Below are 17943 nucleotides of genomic sequence, written 5' to 3'. Positions count from 1 at the left end.
CCTCAGATGTCCCCTCATTGGAAGTGGGGGGTGGTTGTGTGAAGTGTTAAATCCCGGGGGGGGGGGCTCTGTTCAGGGCCTTGTTGATGTTCAGGATTCAGATTATGAGTAAAGAGGATTTTTTTTTGTCCCCACAAAGCCTTCTCTGCTGCCACCAGCTACCATAGAGCTATCCCGAGTTCTGGGAAGGCTTCCTGGAGGAAGCAGGCCTGGAGCACTGGGACAGAAAAGCAGAGAGCCTGTTCTGGTGCTGAAGCAAGCCTGGTAGAGAGGGACCCCAATTGTGAAGTCTGTGAGATAGGCATGGGGGCACCCAGTGGGTCTGCGGAGACTCTGCGCATGTCCGAGCTTGTGGCTCAGCCCACCCAGCTCCAGGCATCTCTGGCACCAGTCAGAGTGCGAGTTTGGGCTGAGGAGGGAGCTGAACCCTCTCCCTCAGGGCTCCTTCTTGCCTCCAACTTGCTGTGTGACCCTGGCCAATCCCACACCCTCTCTGGGCCACAGGCTGAATGAAATGCAGCCTTGATCCTGGCGGGGAGGGGGGCCAGCCTGAAGCAGGTTCTGGCCGGAGGCTCACCGGGACTCAGCAGGACTGGGGCGTCTGTCTCCCACCTTGGTGCTTGGGACCCCGAGCTCAGCAGAAAGACATCAAGCTAGACCTCCATAGCTGATGTCCTGGGGTGAAAATTGGTGGGTGAAAGATGGCTCTGCAGCTCCGAAAGGGGGTGACCCAGCCTGGCTGTAACCCCCAGACAAACCACAGTGGTCCTTGGGTCAGTGCCTGCTCAGGACTTGGGGTTCTCAGGGTTTCCAGGTCCCCTGGACCACCTCTTTGTGGCTGACAGAACCCTGAGCCTCGGGGTGCTCTGTCTGACATGTGGGGCTGCCAGGATGTGGGGGGCCTAGCAGCTGGGCCCTGTGACTATGCACCATTTCTTTTCTTTTTTTTTTGGTTTTTGGGTCACACCCAGCATTGCTCAGGGGTTACTCCTGGCTGTCTGCTCAGAAATAGCTCCTGGCAGGCACGGGGGACCATATGGGACACCGGGATTCGAACCAACCACCTTTGGTCCTGGATCGGCTGCTTGCAAGGCAAATGCCGCTGTGCTATCTCTCCGGGCCCTATGCGCCATTTCTAAGCCTGTTTCTTCATCAGATGGGATGGGGAGCTGCAGGATTTAGGGGAGCGGTTGTGGGGCAGCTCCCACAATCTCCTTTCCCCCCAACCTTTGTGTCTCGTGCTGGGGATGGGGTGGCAGGAGCTTGTGGGAATGGGGTGTCCCGGCTTGGCTGTGATGGACAGTCTGGGGGGGGTTAGGGTGATCTGGGGTGGGGTGTCTTTGGAGATGGGGACCTGTCCCCCACAGGGACACACCCTAGTATGCCACAGGGTCTGACCAGCAGAGGCACCTCGCAAGGTTCTGGCCAGGATCCCCAGCAAGACAGAGAGCAGAGCTGGGGTCCAATGTTCTCCATTCCCTGGGTCCCCCCCTAGGGCCTGAGCTGTGATCTGACCCTCTCTTTTTCTGCTCCCAGCTGCATCCCAAATTTCAGCCCCATCACTCTGAGAACCCACAGGTCCCTCAAGCCATGAGTTTGGTGGCAGAACTCGGTGGTGTGTGTGTGGGGGGGTGCATGTGTGTCCATGGGTTTGTGGGTGTCAAGAAGCATGAAAACATGAAAGGCATGTGAGGCTGCATAGACTCTGTTGCCCCAGGAATTAATTCCTACTACTTCTGCATGTCTGGGACCTCCTAGTTCCAGTCCCCCTAGTCCCAAACTGGCATCTGCTTCTCCTCTGTGGGGACTGTCCACCGTTTCTCTTGCCCCGGGTCCCTAGGGCCCAGTAGTGAGGTGGGGAGTCCTGGAGTTCCTCCCATGGCCATTCTCTGTTGTGGGTGTCTGGGTGGGCCCCATTTCCCCCATCTCAAGGTCTAACTGCCATATCTCCCACTTGCCTCTCTGTGGGAGAGTCTGGGTGTGGGGGTCTGGGTCCCCAAGATACTGAAGGCTGAAGGCTTTGGGCAGGATCCCCTTTCTTTTCTTTCTTTTTTTTGTTTTTGTTTTTGGGTCACACCCGGCAGCGCTCAGGGGTTCCTCCTGGCTCTATACTCAGAAATTGCTCCTGGCAGGCTCGGGGGACCCTATGGGATGCCGGTATTTGAACAACTGACCTTCTGTGTGCAAGGCAAATGCCTTACCTCCATGCTATCTCTCTGGCCCCAGGACCCTCTTTCTGGTGGAATTTTCCTTCCTGGGACTACAGGAGTGCAGTGAATGGGGACCCGGGGATAGGAACCTCCACTTGTGCCTGGGTTAAGTGCGGGAGACCACCTTCCTCTGCTGCCCCATCCAGATTCTAGGGTTCCTCTGTGTCTGGACCCACTGACCAGGGTCCCTGAGTGGCCACAAGAGGGTCTCGGGCAGCCAGGGGGAGCTGAACATGCACACACCTTCTCCAGCCTCCCTCTGTCTCACCCCCCAACCCTTTTCCTGGGGTGTGAGCCTCTGGGACTGCTGGCCCATGTTGGGGGTTCTCTATTCTGGGTCTGAAATTCAGAATCTCTGTCTCTCCCCTCTATCAACCCCTATTCTCAGGCTGAGGGGACCATGAACTGAGCCAGCCTCCTGCAGCTGCCATCAGAACTGCAGACATTCAGCAACCCCCCCCCCCCCCCAGCCTATGTCCTTGTATTGTTCCCTGCAGCCCTGTTTCCAGGTGAAAAAGCCAAGCTTGGGGCTGGAGAGATAGCATAGTGGTGGGGCATTTGCCTTGCAAGCAGGCGATCCAGAAGGGACAGCAGTTCGAATTCTGGCATCCCATATGGTTCCCTGTGCCTGCCAAGAGCGACTTCTGAGCACAGAGCCATGAATAACCCCTGAGCGCCACCGGGTGTGACCCAGAAACCAAAAAGAGCCAAGCTGGAGAGCATCAGGGTCCTGCCCATGGCTTGGTCAGCAATGAGCTCCCCCCACTTTCCGGAGTGGGGACCAGCAGAGCAGCAGGGCCTGGGCCGGCCTGAGCCCAGATCTCTACTTTCAGGATGGCCCCGGAGGTATATGGTTGATGTGGCAGTTTAGGACCAGCCTGAGTTGCAGCCTTCTCCTTTCACTGACTCCGCTGGGCCTCGGCTTATGGGGCAAGCAGGGCTGAAGGGAGGTTCAGCTGTGAGTTGTGGGGGCTCATAGCAGGTGGTGCGTTGTGCTGCGGGGCCTGTAGCAGAGCAAGTGTGTCCGAGGGGTGCCCAGCCCCTCGTCACCATGTGCACCTGTGTGTTCTTCATGCTACAGGGGTCTGGCTGGGCCACAGTGTCTGCTACATGTGTGCTTAAACATGCGTGCTTGTTTACAGGCGTGTGTGGTGCTGGTTGCATATGTGTGTGCGCATGTGTTGGTGTGTGTGCATGTCGGTACATGTGTGTTCCTGTACGTGTGTGTGTCTGTGAACACACTTGGGACCGTGTGCTCCACCCCCTGGGGTCACACCCCAACAATGAGAAAACTCCCAAGGCGTCCACCTGTGAGGGGTGAGACAAACCTCCAGGTCCATCTCAGGCCACTCCCTTTTTGTTGCAAATGGGGAAACTGAGGTCAGAAGTTGGATGGGCTGTTGAGTTGGGTGGGACCTTCTCAGAGAATCTCAGCCATGAGGGGGCTGAGCGATAGCACAGCAGGGAGGGCATTTACCTTGCATGTGGCTGACTGGGTTTGGTCCCCAACACCTCATATAGTCAGTCAGTCCCCTGAGCCTGCCAGAAGTGATTTCTGAGTGCAGAGCTAGTAACCCTTGAGCACAAAAAAACAAAAGCAAAAAAATATCAGCCACCGACTGCTTCCAGGTTCCTTTGGGTTCTGTGTCCTGGGCAATGCCAGTTGGGGGTGTCAAAAGCCTGAACCCCGGCAGCGTTTCCAGGCCTGGGCCTAGGATGTGGGAGATGCCAGGCTGTGGGTGTCTGAAGGTTGAAGAACACAGTCCTGGGGGCCACTCTGGACCCCTCTCCCTCTGCACTTCCATGCACTGGGTTCACTCCTGGCTCATTTTTCCTGGTGGGGCCGTGGGGACAAGATGTGACCTTGGGCACGTGCCAGCAATTTTCTGGATGTAACAACTAATATTGCTGGGGTTGGGGGAGCAGAGACGTGGGCCCCGATCTAGGATGGCGGCTCTGTGCCCTCAGCCTTCCAGGGTCTGGTTTGGTTCTGATGTGGCGGCTACCTCCGGCCGTGCTCAGGGATCACTCCTGGTGGCTCTTGGGAGACCTCACGTGGTTCCAGGGTTTGAACCCGATCAGCATCCTCCTCGCTGTCTCCTCTCGCTGACCGCACCCTGGTTTACTGCGTGCTTACACATCACCTCTTATTGGCATCACCCAGAAACTTTCCTCTGAGGGAGGCCCTTGCCGGGAGCGATCCCTGAGCACAGAGCCAGGAAGGAAAGCCGGCTCTGAGCAGCGCCAGATGTGAGCCCCAAAACAAAAGGAGAAACATCACTCTGGTCAACACTCTTCTTTCTAGCCTCAAGTGTCCATCTGTCCATCTCTCTGACAAGGCAGTGTTCCTTCTGGGACACATATTCTGGGTCACCCCAAGTTCTGAGTCTCAGTCTTCAGACCACATCCCCTGAGTCCTCCCTCTCTCCTCCCCTGCTAGATGGAGTCTAGCACTGGGTGAAGGGGTCTCAAACGGGTGTCCTGAGGATCATGAAAACATAGCAGACCAGGGGGCCAGAGTGATAGCACAGCGGTGGGGCATTTGTCTTGCACGTGGCCGACCCAGGATGGACCAGGTTTGATCCCTGGATTCCCTTTTGGTAGCCTGAGCCTGCCAGGAGTGGTTTCTGAGTGCAGAGTCAGGAGGAACCCCTGAGTTCCCCCTGGGTGTGGCCTAAAACCAAAAAAGAAAAGAAAAAGAAAAAAGAAAACTTTCTCTTGGGGTCTCCCAGCCCTGACTGCCCTTCATGTATGATAGTTATGGTTCAGGAACAGCCAACATGGGAGGAAGGACAGATGTTACAAAATACTTAAAATATTTAATGCTAATCAAGCATAAGTGGGTCTTTACCTCTCAAAAAGGGGGGTGCAAAGGGAAGAGGAGGGTAGGCAAAGTCTCTATGTGTGCGGGAGAGGTGACAGCTAAAAGGCTGAATACTGGGGCGGAGGAGATTGGGGACATTGGTGATGGGAATGTTGCACTGGTGAAGGGGGGTGTTCTTTTTATGACTGAAACCCAACTACAATCATGTCTGTAATTAAGGTGCTTAAATAAAGACAATATATATATATATATATATATATATATTTTTTTTTTTGGTTTTTGGTTTTTGGGCCACACCCGGCGGTGCTCAGGGGTTACTCCTGGCTGTCTGCTCAGAAATAGCTCCTGGCAGGCACGGGGGACCATATGGGACACCGGGATTTGAACCAACCACCTTTGGTCCTGGATCAGCTGCTTGCAAGGCAAACGCCACTGTGCTATCTCTCTGGACCCTAAAGACAATATTTTTAAAAAATTTTAAAAAGGGTGAATACAGGACCTCCCCCCACCCAACTGCAGGGCATTCTCTAAGGGTGCCTGTGTTCCAATAATTTAGAAATGAAGAACACAGGGGACTGGAGAGATAGCATGGAGATGGGGCATTTACCTTGTATGCAGAAAGACGGTGGTTCGAATCCCAACATCCCATAGGTTCCCCCCCACCCCAGCCTGCCAGGAGCCATTTCTGAGCGTAGATTCAGGAGTAACCCTTGAGCTCCGCCGGGTGTGACCCAAAATCAAACAAACAAATAAACAAACAAACAAACAAAAGAAATGAAGAGCCCTTAGACTACCTCTCCCCACCACCCCCCTTTTGGGAACTATTTCTACTCTCTGACTAAATTAATTTACTTCTTGGATGTCTTCAGATCCGACACTCCCCAGACCTCCTCATCCCACCTCGCTTGGGCTTTGGGAGACGGGGTGTCATTACCGCTCCCCCCCTCCGCCCCCAGCTTCCTCCCCCTCCCCCAGGAAGCTCGCCCTAATGCCCAGAGGATGGTAATTAGTACCAGGCAGGCTGATTAGCTCAGAAATTAAGTCTTTGTTTCCCCGGCTCCCCAGTTTCCGTAATCGAGCAGATGCTGAGGGGAGGGGAAGGAGAGCGTGGAGGGGGTGCCGGCTGGTCCTGGAGCTGGGTGGGCCCCGCAGGGGGCACGTCTGGGCTGAGTGAGGACATGCCAGGGACTGTTGCCCAGGTGGAGAGTGTCTTACGAGGCTCTTGGCACATCCTAGACGCACTGGGAGTTACCTTCATTCATTCATTCATTCATTCATTCCATGGGTCTTCGCAGACCCAGACCGTTGCTAATCTGAGATGCTCAGAGTTATTTATGGAGTTTGGTTTTTGGGTCACACCTGGCGGTGCTCAGGGGTTCCTTCTGGCTCTGCACTCCCAGATCACTCCTGGCGGGCTCAAGGGACCCTAGAGGATGCTGGGGGTGAAACCAACCCAGTTTGGCCCTGTGCAAGGCAATGCCCTCCCCGCTGTGCTATCTATCATTGCTCCAGCCCCTGATATTATTTATTAAGCACCTTCTGGTTTTGCGTGTCTCCCTACTGGGTCTTGTTGCTAGCTGAGGTTTGGAATCTCAAGTTTGGGGGTGCTGGTGTGGGGCAGGGAACTTGGGGCCACACCTGGTGGTGCTTCTGGCTCTGTGCTCAAGGGTTACTCCTAATAGAATTCAGGGGAGACTGTATGGATTGCTGGGCAGCAAACTGGGGTTGGCTGCATACAATGCAAGTGCCTTATCCCCTCCACTAAACTCTCTGGCCCAGAACTCTTATTTTCCAGGTAAACTAAAGGCTCAGAGAGGTGGGGTGACTTGTCCAAAGTCACACAGTGCAGAGTGGTCAGGATAGTGCTCAGGTCCTTGTAGTCTCATGAGGGGTGGGGGTGTCTACAGGGGTCGTGGGGTCCAGTGCAGACCCGGAACTTGAAAAGAGATGAAGCTTTGGTCCTTCTGTCTGTCTACCTGTGAGCATCTGTGAACTACTTGGTGCTAGCTGAACGAGGGCAGGTAAATGCCTCCTATTTCTTGGGGTGGTGCTTGGGGGTCCGTGCAGGGTTAGGTCTTAACTTATCTACATGCAGCCTGCACTCCTTCCTATTCTCTGTCCCTAGTGCCCCACCAGCTGGGGTTCTAGATCCTCCTGACCCCATTGGACATTCACAGCACTGAGGGGAGGGGTGTCTGCCTACCCAGGCCATTAGGGGATCAGAGGCTCCACTGTGTACCAGTGACTCTATGAGGCCTGCAAAACTTGAGGGGGGCCTGTCCCTCATCTTTGTCCCTGAAAAAGCCAGTTCCTGGAGGTCCCACTTCTCTGGGGCTCCGTCCAGGGGAGGTGGGACACAAGCTCTCTGGGAGATATTTTCTATCCATTTGGTGGGTGGGGAAATTGAGGCTCAGGAGGACACAGAAATTGCCCAGCCTCTCATAGCTGGGCAGGGGGACAGGGTTCTGATTCCAAGTGTCGCCATGGGCCAAGCCCTGGGATCATTGAACAGCCGAGCCTGTCACTCACTGAGGGGTGAAGCTCCAGGCCTGGTCCTTAGCCCTGATTTTGGGGATGGGGAGGCTCCCAGGTCTCCAACCTCCGCTGTGTAATCTCTGGCTGTGGGGTGTAAGGTGTGGGCAGTGGCTGACTGGACACACCCTCTGGGTTGTCCCTCTGACCCTTCAACTTGGTATGACCCCCTGTCCATTGCTGCTTCTTTAAGGCACACCTGTTCTTGGTGCACGGCCCCCTCTACCCCGGGTTCACCCATGAACTCCACCCCCCTTGAAGGCCGTCTGCCTCACCTCCACCCTCTGATGCCTACTTACCTGAGGGTTTCCCTCACCCTCTATCTGGGATCTGGAATCCTCACCCCTGGGCTGGGTTCCATTCCCTGCACTGCTTGGGGATCATCCCCAGGGATGTTCTAGGAGTAGCTCAGAGCACCACCAGGACGTGACCACTAAGCCCCAAACTTCACAATTCAGGGCTGGAACAATAATACAATAGAGAGGGCGCTTGCTTGGCACACAGCTGACCTGTTTAATCCGCCAGCACAGGAGTGATCCCTGAGCACAGAACCAGGATTAAGCCCCGAGCATAACCTGGTGTGGTACCCACAAAATAAATAAATAAATAAATAAATAAATAAATAAATAAATAACAACCCAAAATCCACCCCCAGCTTCTGCAATCTGCCTTGGGGTCCTTTCTCTGCCTGTGTCACATCCTCCAGCCCCATTTGCTTCTCTTGTGGGTCTCCCCTCAGTCAAGCCTGCCCTGCCCAAGCTGGGGAAGAATCCCCTGGGTTTCCATGGTCTGGGGAGACCCTCTGAACCCCAGACCTTTGAGGGGGGCGGTGAGGCCCATTTTGCAGATATATGCATGGGCCCCACTGCTAAGCTCCCAAGGCCTGGGTCTGTTTGCTGGAGGTTGCCAGGCCTTGTTTCAGCTGCAGAAGTTGGCCTTGATTTTGGGGGGTTGGGGTGTCAGCCCCCACTGGAGCCTGGGGGAGGGGGACGGGCCTACCCACCGCCTCTAGCTTCTCACCCACGCTTCACAACAAACACCCGCGAGCCCAAACCGCCCAACCAGCCAGCCGAGGCCAGATGGATGGAGCATCAAGCATCCCTGTTGCTAGGGCAACCGCATCTAGGGATGTGGTCCTCTTCTCTAGGCCCCGCCCCAACTCTGAGCCCCACCTCAGCCTCGCATGGCCACACCCCTTCCAATGGGGCATGCCCCCATTTCTCAGCACCATCCCCCCCCCCAACTTGTCCTCCTGGACTTTTCCTGGGAAACCCTGGGATAGGTAGGCCCTTAGCTCCTTGGTGCTTCTACTTCCACAGGCTATCTAGTCTGCCCTCACCTTATTGTTTTGGGGGACCTCTGGAGCACTTTATCCCTTTGATGGGGTGTGGGCCACCTATGACAACGACCCATCCACATGTGTGTGTGTGTGTGTGTGTGTGTGTGGCTTGCTTGGCACACAGGTGTAAGTGCCACCTTACTGACCACAAGGTTTCCGCCAGAGCCCAGGATGGTCTCTTGGTTACCTGGGCCCTCAGTTCTCACAGTGTCTGGAGGGGGGGCGCCCTCTCTCCCCCAGCTGGCATGAGAAGGGGTGGCTTGGCTGAGCTGGTGACTCTTTGGCTCACACCCTTCTCTTCTCGCAGGGCATGTTGCCAACCTACCCTCAGTTTCCTCGCTCGTCTGCTGGGCCTAATGATGTGTTTAATGAGAGATCAGCAGGTGGCAAAGCCTTTGAGAGGCATGCTCAGGGGCCCAGGGGTGAGCATTCAGCTAGGCCTGGTGCCCCGGGGTTAGGGAAGGCTCTCCAAGAACCGTGTCTGGTCCCAGAGGGGCCGCAGGGCGACGGGGTCAGCAGCAGCAGGAGCAGAGATGGGGCTCTCACCTGCGGGTGTCCCGCTCCAATTGGCACTGACTCTGACGGGCTGGTGGAACCCCAGCCAAATGGTGCCAGGCGCTGCCAGCTCTTGCGAAGAGATTAACTTGGGGCCGGTGGGGGGTGTCTTTAGCTCCTCCTTCACATAAGGGCCGACGTCTATGGAGACCTTGCTCTTATGCCAGGAGTGGACTTAAGCACTTTACAGGGATTATCTGGTTTGTCCCTTGTGCCCACCCATGGCGGAGCGGGCAGATTTGGGGGGGCGGTGCCAACATGGTAGATGAAGCGGTTAGGCCAGAGAGGTTCGACCTGAAATCAGATCCACACGGTGGGAAACTTGAGCCTTCCTAGATTCTCTCCAGTCAGTGCTCCGGAGATAGTGGAGGGAGAGAGCCAAGGGCAGACCCACCGGGCAGGGAACCCCCCAAGATGTGCGGCTTTTGAATTTCCGCCAGAGACTGAGGCAAGGCGGTGAAGGGAGGAGAAAGGAACGAAACGGGTCAAGGATGGGCTGGCGAGGAGCCAGGACGACACTTTCTGAGCTTGTCCACGCATTGTGGTAGGAGCCTGAGTGATAGCACCGCAGGGAGGGCGCTGGCCTTGCGCACAACTGACCCGGGTTTGATCTCCGGCGTCCCATATAGACAGAGTCCCGCCAGGAGTGATCCCTGAGCACAGCTGGACCGGTGCTCCAAAATAAAACCCAAGCATGCATGATGTTAAGCGACAGACATGCGTGCCTGTTTTTTTTTTTTTTTTTTTTTTGCATGGATTCTAGGGAGGGGAGAGCTGACCCCCACAGCAGGGTCCCTCGGGGAGGGGTCAGGACTGGGCTCACCCAAAACTGCATCCACACATCCAGCCTGTTTGCGCTGTTGGGGGTGATTGTTCCAATTCTTGTCCAATTGGATTCTGCTTGCAATTCTCCTTGATTCCCTGGATATCCCGTCCATGTGGCTGGACCCTTAGGTCGGGGATGGAATGTTCTAGAAACTGTTTTCCAGCCTCCTGGTGTCAGAAGATGCAGGAGACCCAAAGGCCATGGCTTTCTCATCTGGGGGCTGAGGTATGATTCTGACAAGTGCTTCTCTTGCTCTGTGGGTCCCAATGTTCTCACCTGTAAAATGGGATCCCTGCTATTCAGGCCGCAGCATCTCCTACCTGGATTGCGGGGGTGGGGAGGTTCAGCTCTTTGTGTCTGTGCTTCCCTGGCCCTGGGGAGCTGCAGGCTCCTGCCTTCTGATCCCCTATATTCTCCACTGTTCACTTCTCTCTCTAGCAGTCCCTTGCGGGTCCAACCAGGCTGGGTCACTGCACTTGCCTGCCATTGGACACCCTCACAGCAGGCAGGGCGGAGTTGCTGTGTGCCCCATGGGCCCCTTCTTGTCTTTCACGCCCAGGAATTCAAAGTCGCTCCCTTGTGAGCCGTCATCCCTCTCAGGCTATAGTGCTCATGTCTCTTCGCTGGCCCAGCCAAGTCTGATGTGCCATTCCAGACAGGGCCCCAGGTGGTGCTGGTGGGCCTGAGTCTTCAGCCCAGAGTGCTCACTCCTTCCTCGGTTCTAGGAGACATGGAGGAAAGGGCTTGCTCTGCTCTCAGGGTTGACTCCTGGAAGGTTTGGGGGAACTTGTGGGATGCCAGGGATCAAATCCAGGTTGACCGTGTGCAAGGCAAATGCTCTCCCCGCTGTGCTAGTGCTCCGGCCCCTGGACAGTCATTTCTCTCCTATGCCTCACTTTCTTTTTCTTTTTTGTTTGGTTTGGTTTGGTTTGGTTTTGGGACCATACTGGTAGTGCTTAGGGATTATTCCTGGCTCTTCAGTCAAAAATCACTACTGGCAGGGTCAGGGGACATATGGGATGCCAGGGATCGAACCCAGGTTGGCCACATGCAAGGTAAACACCCTCCCCACTGTCCTATCCTTCCGCCCCCTTCAGTTTCTCAGCTGTATCTGGGGTGCTGCTGGCTCATCTCTCCTTGAGGCTGATGGAGGTTTGACCGAATGAGAAACCAGGTGAGACACTGAGTCAGGGTTTGGCCACCCCCATCTGGATCATTTTGGCCTCCAGGAAGGGGCAGGGACAACGGGGGGGGGGGGGCGGGTAGGAGAGGGGGAGATGCAGCTGGGATCCCTTGGTTGGTCTGTGCTTGGAGGCAGCAGGGAAGAAGGCAACCTTGATGCAGTAACCCAGGAGTGCCTGGGGCTTGGCGCAGGTGCAAAGAGGGGACTCCCCTTGGCCTTGCTAAGGAAAAGTGGGGCCGTTGGGGCAGGAAAGAAGCAGTGCAGGGCCAGTTCTCTAGCAGCTGACTAAGGCAGGGGGTGGTGGTGGGGATGGTGTCTAGGGGTGAATGAATCCAGTCCTGCACCTGGAGGGCGGACTAGCTTGCAGACTTGGGCAAATGGTGCCTGGGTAGGCTGGATGGCTTCCTGTAGGAGGCAGCTGTTAAGTCATGCCTCTGGGGATGTCACATGGATATGGCTGTGATGAGGGCAGAGCCAGGGTGGGGATGTCAGGGGGGAGAATGTGAGCGTGGGACTGTGGATACCACAAAGACTCTCGCCAGGAGCAGGGAGATATCCTGACTCGTCAGTCATGGCCCCAGTACCTGGGAACTTGCCTGGTGTGGGTGAGGTATGTCTCAGCACATGCAAGGTACACACAGTGTCTCCTGAGCATAAGTTTGCTGGGCATGTACTTGCGTGCACTGTGTAACATGTTTACGTGTAATCACGTGTGTTTGCACATGCATGATGCGTGTGCTCGCATGCACAGTGGAGGGCGGTCTGTGCTGCCAGCCCTCACTTCCGCAGATTGTGGGAGGCCAAGTGGCAGAGACAGGGCTTGTGGGGTGGCCCATGATTGAAAGTTGGAGCCCGGAGAAGGGAGATGAGGCTCTGAATGGCCCTGCTGATCGGTTGGGCTCCTGGAAATTTCCTCAAGCAACTGAGCAGAGAGTGAGCGACCAGGGTTTAGGAGAGGCAGACAGGACGAGCTTCCTGGAGGAGGCAGTGTTGGACCTACCTGAGGCTGGTTGGGGTCCCAGAGGTAGTGGCAGGTGTGAATTGGGCCCCCTAGGGGTGGCAGAGAATGTGGAGGAGGCTGTGTGATGAGGGGCCCTGCCTGCAGAAACAGCCCAGAGCAGCTCAGCCTCTGTCCAGGGGTTGACAGGAGAAATGTCTTTGGGTCCAGCTACCCTCTAGAAGTTTCCTCTGGCTACTCTAAGGAAAAGCTGGAGGAGGTGGTGCATAGTCTGGGAGTAGTGGTGGAGGCTGAGGGTGATGTGACAAGCCTGAAGACAGAAGGGACATGCTTGATGGCCAGTGGGAGCTGCCTACTGGTCTGATATTTGGTGACACCATAGGGCAGGAATGGGACCTGGAGAAGGTGCCACCCAGGAAGGGCAGACAGACGGACAGACAGACAGAGCCTGAGAAGGCACGACTTTTAGGGCACCAGGACAGGGAAGGGGGTTCCAGACCCAGGCATCAGCTAGCTGGGCCTCAGTTTACCCATCTGTACAGCCAAAGCTGATCACCTAAGGCTGCAGCCTCAATTTCCCCTGTCACATGGATCGAGTCACTGGCACCCAACTTCCTTTGTTGAGCCTGAGTGTGTCGGGGCACTGGGACTGGGACCCCCACATTCACCATGATGCTGATGTGTGTGTGTGTGTGTGTGTGTGTGTGTGTGTGTGTGTGTGTGTGTGTGTGTGTAGAGCTGGAGGAATGAGCCCTTGACCTTGAGGAGGACTTCTGGGAGGAGAACTTCTGGGAAGTTCCAGATGCTTCCAGAAGGGCTTTAAGGTGGAATCAGCTTATGGGACCCCAAGCACGTTTTGAGTGGTTCTCTGGCTACTGTGCAGGGGGAGGAGAAAAAAACGGGAAGATTTCCGGTGGGATCACTTTGCCACGGTCTCCACATCCCCAGGGTGAGTCACGTCCAAACCTGCCATGATTGAGGTCATGGGGACGGGGTGCTGGGACTGAGATGGGCTGGAGGCACAGAGAGATTTAGTGCAGATCCACAGTCACACAGCAGAGGGGGGGCGAGCAGAGCTTTGAGCTGCCAAGAGGGGCCTGCAGGGGGTGGTGGTGGTGGCAGGAGGCATTGTGGCCCCTAATGGGGTGCCCGGCACCCTCATACTGCCTTCCTAGCTGTATTAGGCCGTTTGTTGGAACCCGACATTTGCCATAGGCCTCCAGAGGGGGGGCAGGGATGTGGACAGTGCATCCGAGCTAGGCCTTCTGGGGGCGCAGGGGGCGCGGGACCCCAGCCCCAGACACCTGCTGGTTGGGCCTCAGTTTCCCCATCTGTACAGCCAAAGCTGATAATTGAGGGCAAATCTGAGGGGGTCCCCAGCTACAGAGTCCAGGCCAGTGAAGGAAGAGTCTGGGGGGACTTTAGAGAGAAAGGGACTCCTCTTTGTGGAAGACCCAAGAATTCTGTGAAGGGCAAAAGGGTGCAACTGGGCCAGCGCCAACAGGCCCTTTGTCTGCTTGTAACCCCTGAAACTCGCAGGAGGCCCAGAGAGGGTGATGGCCCCGCTCAAGGTCACACAGCAGCTGGTGCGGAGGAGGGGGGAGCTGCGGTTGCCCCCCACCCCCCCTGTGAGAAGGCAGACCGTGATCATTTATCAGGGGACTTTAATAATGAATGAAGTGGCGGTGTCTCTTATGCAGGCAGCAGGCCCGAAGTAATAAGGGCCCTGGATTAATTCAGAAGTTAATGAATATGCAGGTGTGTCTGAATGATTAATGGGGCTCCCAGAGGCCTCGGGGAGGGGTGCAGGGTGGCTGCTGATGGAAGGATGAATATTGCATACATTTGGGAGGCCGGGTAAACCGGGGAGCAGGTGAGCATGGATGAACGGAGGGTGCTCTCGGTCACCAAGGGCTGAATATTTGGAATGGCGGGGGTGAGGTGGGGTGGGGGCGATATCAGTAAGGTCACAGCCCAGAGCCCGGGTCCTGGTGCCGTGTGACCCTGAGCAAGTTGCTATACCTTCTGGACCTCATGGGAGCAGATGAGTCACCGGGCCTAGAAAAGTCTTGATTTCTTGGCTCGTGGGGATAAATCTAAGGCCAAGAATCTGGCCTGGGATGAAGGTGGAGGCAAGACCCCAGGGAGGCGGATAAAAGCTTCAGAGTCACGTTAGATGGGAGGATTGAGAAGTAGATTTGAGGCCAGGTAGTTTGGAGACACACCCGGCGGCACTCAGGGGTTACTCCTGGCTTTGCGCTGAGAAATTATTCCTGGCAGGCTCAGGGGACCCAATGAGATGCAGGGGATCGAGCCTGGTTGGCCGCATGCAAGGCAAACACTCTTCCTGCTGTGCTACTGCTCCCGCCTCTTGGGACTGTTTTGAGGTGTTGGTGACAAAACTGTTTGCGGTCCATTTATCTGTCTGGACTTGGGGGTAAGCGGGGTTCCCTGACTCTGTCCACATCTTGGTTTTACTCTCAGAATAGCTTTTGGGGGGACAGTCTTTATTGGTCTGCATCGTCCTTTTTCTCCTGTCTTGGGCACAGTGCTGTGGGTGCCGAGTGTCATAGGGCTCCCCTCTACCTCAGTTTCTTCATCTGGTATGGCTGTTGTGTGTGAAGTGTGCCAGCCCCCTGTGTGCCTTCAGCTGTGAGCTTCTAGGGAGGGTCTCTTGAGAGCCAGCTTGCGCCGGGTTCCGGGGGTCAGGAGATGGACCCTCAGATCCTGCCTCTTGCTGGGGCCCTGAGCCAGGCAGACAGTAGGTGAGAATCAATGAGTTGTCTACAAGCCATTGTGGGGGAGAGGGTCATCCCGGAATGGGAGGCCCTCAGAATGGCAGGTCAGGATGAAGGAACCCAAGATAGACCTGCAGGTGGCAGGCATGGCAGCCCCTTCTGCCAGACCCTCCCAGAGCCACGCCTGGGGACGCCAGGTTAAGCTGATCTTGTTTTTTTATGTTTTTATTTATTTATTTATTTATTTATTTATTTATTTATTTTTGGTTTTTGGGTCACACCCAGCAGCACTCAAGGGTTCCTCCTGGTTCTATGCTCAGAAATCGCTCCTGGCAGGCTCGGGGGATCATATGGGATGCTGGGTTTCAAACCACTGTCCTTCTGCATGCAAGGCAAATGCTCTACCTTCATGCTATCTCTCCGGCCCCAAGCTGACCTTGTCTTATTTGCTTTGGGGGCCTGAGCTGAGTGAGGGGATCACTCCTGGGTACCACAGGGTCTGTCGAGAATCGAACCCGGTGGGATGTGCAAGCCAGTGCCCTCCTGCTGTGCCATCGAAGGTCCCATAAGACTAGCAGCTCAAGTTGCTCCTCCCCTTTTCTGCCCTGGTGTTTGTCTGTACCCTACCCCAAGGTCTCCTCCCCATTGGTGGTGTTTGGGGAAAAACAGAGTTGGGTGGGGTTCCTGGAGTCCTCTGCAGATGGGGAAATTGAGGCTCCAAGGCAGAGATAGTGGGTGGGGGGGTTGGCTCAGTCTTTCCTTCCACCCTCTTTGCTCTCCTTGAAATGTGTCTTTAATCTTGGTGGGGGAAAGAGGTAAACCCCAAGGGAGTGGCTTATTCAGGGCACAGTCTTGTCTTTGGGGTTGCCTTCTCTTTCCCTCTGACTTGCAGTGTGTCGTCTCGGGAACACCCCTTCTCCCAGACTTCAGTCGCCCCATCCGTTGGATCTGGCAAAATTGTCCTCCACTCTGTCCCTCAGTGATTGTGTTCTGGAAGTCACCTCCAGGAAGTCCTCCTGCCTTTCTTGACCCCGTGGCCCGTGGTCTGGGGGGGATCCGGAGGGATGCAAGTGTCACCTCCACTGGACAGAGGGGACACAAGACCCTGGGGTGGAGGCTGACTGGCCAGGGCTGTGCCACCTGCAAAGGTGGCATTTGGACTTGGTCTGAACAGGAAGTGCTCAGATCCTTCCTTCCCAGGGGGGCCTGTGGGGTCCTGGGGGCAGGCCAGCCCCTCCCACCTGCCGGTCCCACCCCCTTTGCCCAGGGAACGGCTCCACTAACTTTATGCTTTTCTTACAGAGCAGAGACGTCTGGCCACCCTGAGCGCAATTCAGTTCAACAGACATTTACTGAGTGCCTACTATGTGCTGGGTCCAAGGCTAGGCACTGGGCGGGGGGGGGGGGGGAGAGCCAGGGAGATAGGGGGAGATCCCTCAGCAGGAAGCTCAGGGCCTGGGGGCTGCAGGAGACGTGGGCACCTCTTCCTGGGTTCAAGAGCATCCCTGGAGAGCGAGAGAGCGAGAGAGCAGCCATCCTTAGCCTGTGCCTCAGTTTCCCTGATTATGAAATGAGAGGGTGGATGTGAGGTGGGGTGAAGCCAGGACTAGACACCTTCTAGAATTCCCTGGGGATGGACTCAGGAAATGAAATGGGAAGTTTCTAGAGTAGAAAGCAGAATGGGGAGACTGTCCCTCTTACCAGTGGAGGGAAAATCCCTGAAGGCTTCTTGGAAGGGGAGACATGGATGGGGAATGGCAGGGGGAGGAGACAGCACCCCCAGGCTCAGGAAGAGTGAGCCCACAGGCTGGAGGGTGTGCAGGTGAGCCTCTGCCACTGCAGAGGTTGTGACAGGAGGTGCGAACCTCAAGACAGCCAGCGCCCCCCAACCCCACAAGGTGGGGATCCTATCCTGAGGATTCTTGAGAGTGGTCTGGATCAGGGGCAGAGGGATCCCCGCACCCTTCCCTCCATGGGGTACAGGGGTGGCTCTTCCCCCCAATCTCAGGGCCAGGGTGCTCCCTCTTGAGTCCCCTCCATGCTATCAGCCCCTTGTGGGGGACACGGAGGCTGAGAGTCACTGCTTGCTTCCCCAAGGTCCCTGCCAGCCCCAAGACTGCCCAGGCACCCCCACCAGCAGGGATCAACCCCTCCTAATGGGGCCCCCAAACACTTGGAAGGGGGGACCCTCAGCATCATTCACAGGTCCAGCTCATGAGGCAGTTTAGGGGGTTGCAGCCCCCTCGGGTGTGGCTGCAACGGATCCTCCTCCCACTTTACAGACTGGCAGAGGGAGGGAGGGTGGAGGAAGCCCGTCTCTTCCTCCTCTTCCTCTTCCTCTTCCTCTCTTCCCGAGGAGGCAGGCTGGGGTCCGAGCAGGCCTGGGGTCCCAGCCTGCACTGAGTCGTGTCTCCAGCCCAGAGGCTGGAGCCGGTGACCCATCAAACTGTGTGTGGTGTTTTGGGGGCGCTGGGGTGGAGGGGTGTTCTGAGGGCCCTGCCCAGGGCCTAAACAGTTGTTAGGGTTCTGGGTGTGTTGACAGAAGAGCCCGGGGGGCATTTTAACTGAAGGAAACTGGGGGAGAGATAGGGAGATGGTCGAGCAGGAAGTAGCTGAGTGGGCCCCATGGACTGAGTTTCTGATGGGCACAGACTTACCTCTCCATCACTTGGGCCTAGGAGCAAGCTCTGGAGGGGGCGCTAGATTCCTGGTCCTGGGGGTGCAGGGAAACAGCAGCGTGGGTAATGGCAGGCAGGCCAGGCCAGTGGAGATTCAGGT

At 56.2% G+C, this 17943-nt stretch overlaps 1 protein-coding gene across 4 annotated transcripts in view; it reads left to right on the top strand.

Annotated features, from left to right (window-relative positions):
- Positions 1-17943, top strand: part of ELFN2 (extracellular leucine rich repeat and fibronectin type III domain containing 2) — a 109520-nt gene that overhangs the window by 78526 nt on the left and 13051 nt on the right. Inside the window, exon 2 of one of the 4 annotated variants that reach the window (XR_007494844.1) lies at positions 16468-17396. The exons of the other annotated variants lie outside the window; for them this stretch is intronic. The gene's annotated coding sequence lies outside the window, so the exon portion shown is untranslated. Of the gene's footprint in view, positions 1-16467; positions 17397-17943 lie in introns of those variants that run through there. 4 annotated transcript variants of the gene reach the window in all.

This window comes from Suncus etruscus, chromosome 4, assembly GCF_024139225.1.
Source record: "Suncus etruscus isolate mSunEtr1 chromosome 4, mSunEtr1.pri.cur, whole genome shotgun sequence".
Classification (NCBI taxonomy): domain Eukaryota; kingdom Metazoa; phylum Chordata; class Mammalia; order Eulipotyphla; family Soricidae; genus Suncus; species Suncus etruscus.
Note: the sequence above shows the minus strand (reverse complement) of the source record. Positions and strands in the feature narration are given on the sequence as shown.